This window comes from Fukomys damarensis, unplaced genomic scaffold (assembly GCF_012274545.1).
Source record: "Fukomys damarensis isolate Sample0158 unplaced genomic scaffold, DMR_v1.0_HiC HiC_scaffold_9, whole genome shotgun sequence".
NCBI lineage: Eukaryota > Metazoa > Chordata > Mammalia > Rodentia > Bathyergidae > Fukomys > Fukomys damarensis.
This window is the reverse complement of record NW_022900921.1, coordinates 2,397,671-2,401,554: the sequence shown is the minus strand read 5'-3', so window position 1 is coordinate 2,401,554 and position 3,884 is coordinate 2,397,671.

Sequence of the window (3,884 nt, the reverse complement as noted above, 5' to 3'; positions counted from 1 at the left end):
TTACATGAGAAATCTAAAATACAACTAAATAAAACACTAAGATTAATGAAAGACGTAGAAACAAAAAGGTTGACTTTTAGGAGATGGGGCAGGGTACTGAAGGGTAAGGCAAAAGGAGAAACGTGCTCAGAAATGATCAGGCTATGTTATACACATGAATCAGTTACTCAAAATGAATGTTCACTACAACATATCACAGACGTGTACTGATTTAATTTGATTGCTACCATTTTGGGTATGTGTTTGCAGTACACAGTGTGCACCTGCCTTGTGTGGGGTTGTGCGTGTGTGTAACACGTCTTCGCTCCTTTTCTCATCCCCTTTCCCTCCCCGCCTCCCTCCATCTCTTGGTCCCCTTCCCATTTGAGAAAACCCATCTTCCTTCTTCCTACTCTTTTGGTACCAGGATTTGAACTCAGGGCCTCGCGCTTGCCAGGCAGGCCCTGCACCACCGAGCTGCATCCCCGGCCCCTCCTATACTCATTTGTTTTGCTCCTTATTTAAGCTTTGAATTTCACATACAAGATAAACTCTGTGATATTCAATTGCATGTGTCTGATTTATTTCACTTAACAGGACAGCCTCGAGGCGCATCCCTTTTCCTATAAATGACTCGAGTTTATCCTTCAGGGCAGAGCAGTGCTCCACGATGTGTAAAAACCACCTTCTCTGTGTCCATTCACTTGTGATGGACACACACGCTGCTGTACATGTGGGTGTGCACGGGTCCTTGTGGACAGACGGAGGGTCAGAGAGCTGCTGTCTTGGCTGGATGGTGACTGGTGCAAGCTTGAGGGTCTGTGTGCCCTTGTGAGACACCGGCCCCAGCAGCCAGAGAAAGCCCGCGTAGGCGTGACAGTCCGTGATCACAAACTTCAAAGCACAACCCTGTTTCAAGGTAAAAGCATTTCCCCCAGCCTGTAAGGACGGAGGGCTCTGGTGCCCACTCACCGGGGTCCCTCTCAGCTTTTAATTCCAATAAAACTCATCCTGAGCCATGGGGCTCGGTTCCTTTTCCTTTCTTCCTGAGCACGGTGACCCTCTCTGTGGGGAGACACCTAAAGGGGAACAGCAGAGGCAGACGGAAGCTCTGAGGAATCCCCGCACTGACACGCGCAGCGGGCACGCTGTTCACACTCCCCACAGCTCCAGCACGGGTCATTCCTCGCTTTCTTGATGGCCATTCTCTCTCGGGTGAGTCGGAATCTCAGTGTTATTTTAATTTACAGTTCTCTAATGGCCAGTGAAAACATACACTATTTTTTTTAAAAAAGGAAGACTATTGGGCTGAATTCTTAAAAAGTCAGTGTCTCAAAAAACATCAACACCAGCTGGACATGGTGGCGCACGCCTGTAACCCCAGGACTCAGGAGGCTGAGGCAGGAGGATTGCTGTGAGTTCCGGACCAGCCTGGGCTACATAGTGAGCTCCAGATCAGTCTCATCTACATGGTGACACCCTGTCTCAAAACACATCAATACCACCACTATAAACCACACCGTAAACAACCACCACAACCGCTGACGTACAATAACACAATCTGCTCCTTGAATAGAAGCATTTGATAAAAATTTCCTTCTGTTCACAAACTCCACATCGGGTGAAGGACACGGCCATGGTCTTCCCCAGAATTGTGGAACACATTAAGGCGCGAACCACAGTACCACTGTATTTTGTGAATCGTTTTTGGTCAAAAGAAGCTGAAGAGATTCAACAAAATGCAATCTAGTAATAAAATCAGATCTTAGATTTTTAAAAAAGCTGTAAAGGACACTTTGAGATAGTTGGAGCACTCTGAATAGAAACTGAGTATTTGCCGACATCATTGGACTGTTGACTTTTCCAGGTAGGTAATTGTGGGTTTATAGGAAGCTGTCCTTACTCCTCAGGGAGCACGCTAAGGTGTTCAGGGCTAAGGTAACGTGTAAGAACAGGTGCCACTTACACATTAGCACACTCTCCCTTCCCCGAGTTCAATCCTGAGCAACCACAAATCTATTTTCTGTCTCTCTGGGATATTTCGTGTAAAAGGAGTAACACCATGTGTAACCTTTTATGACCCTCTTTTGTTGAGCATCCATGTTGCAGACTTTATCAGTTATCCACACCCCCCAACAGGGTTGAGCCCAAGGCCTTCACACTGAGTTCCAACCCCAGCCCTTGATTTTGTTTTTGTTTTTGTTTTTTTAGGTAAGGTTTCTGATAAGTTACTTAATTGCCCAGGCTGTGCTTGAACTTGTGATCCTCCTGCCTCAGCGTCCCACACAGCTGGGAATATAGGAGCACACTTCCACATTTGTCTTCATCTTTATTATTGATGGAAGTGAGTTTGGAAGTTGTGACTTTAGCGTTGTAGCCATGTGTCTTGCTGATACTCAACTCAGAATCAAACAGGTTTAACACGTTTCTGCCAGCTTGGACCACTGGCGGTGCATGTCAGGCATGGCTGTCCCATGGGGGGCTTGTACCACAGTGCTACAAACTGCTCTAAGCATTTTTATCAGTGTTTTTACTAATAAAATCAATTAAAAGCCTAAAGGAAGCAGATGTAGTTAGTGGCTTGAATTCAAATAACTACTGCTCAAACATAAATATAAATTAATAGTCTTCATGCCAATTAAAATTACTATATATCAACAAATTTAATTTTGAGTAATTTGCACCCCAGGCACTTCTTCATGGGCCAATAGTTTATCAAGAAATTTCTAAGTTTTTGTTTTTTGTTTTTTTTCCTAGGGATCCAACTCAGAACCTTGCGAGGCAGGCGGCAGCATCACTGAGCTAAAGCCCTGGTCCAGGAAATCTCTAAGTTTTAATGTGGAAATCTCACAGGTGCCCCTGTGCTGGTCCGTGTAATATGCATTTACAACTGTGGCACCTCAAATTAGCTGTATTACAATTTTTATAGCATTGTTTTGTTTTGTTTTGTTTGTACCGGGGATTGAACTTGGGAACAATTTTTATAGCATTATAATATTTTCTCTTAAGGAACTGTAATATGATGACATCTAGTCTGCTAAATCAGTGCCTTTCTTTGCATTCTTTTTTGTTTGTTTGTTTTGCTTTTTGGTACCGGGGATCCACTCTGGACCCTGCACTTGCGAACAGGTGGTAACACCATTGAGCTAATCCTGGCCTTCTTCTTTGCATTCTTGTCATCAAAGAGCCCCTGAGAAGGGTACCGGCCCCAAGGGGCACTCAGCCAGCGGGACAGTGAGGTCAACTCCGCCGGGCAGTCAGACAAATCACAGCAGGGCTTGGGGAAGAAAGGGGGTGTGAACAGCTGCCTTGTTAGGGGAGAAGATAAGAGAATTTTCATTAATGGTTTTCCTCACAAATTTGCCAATCAGATAAAGCATTCTACCTACTTCTTTTCCCCCTGAGTATCATCTGCCTTTTTTGCTGGCACTAATACCAGAGGCATTTGTATGAGAGCTTGCTGAGGACCTACACGTATGTGTCTGTGTTACTTGTTAGGGTCCTCAATTTTTAAAAAATGTATTTGCATTCAGTCTCACGCGGGAGCTCTGAGATGCTACACCAGCCCTGTGACAGATGAAGCCTGAGGTGGAAATCAGAACTATTCTGCAGCCTTTGAGACAGGGTGATATCAGAAAGTCACCCTGCTCACACTGCCTCACCCGTTGGCCCAGAACCCAGGCATGAGACCGAATGCAAAATTTGTAGGTTTTTTTGGTACTGGGGATCAAACTCAGGCCCTTGTGCTTGTGAGGCAGGTGGTGGAACCACTGAGCTAAATCCCCAGCCCTACAAAATTTATTTTTAAAACAACTTATTTTTAAGCCAGTTGTGGTGGTGCACGCCTGTAATCCCAGCACTCAGGAGGCTGAGGCAGGAGGATTGCTGTGAGTTCGAAACCAGCC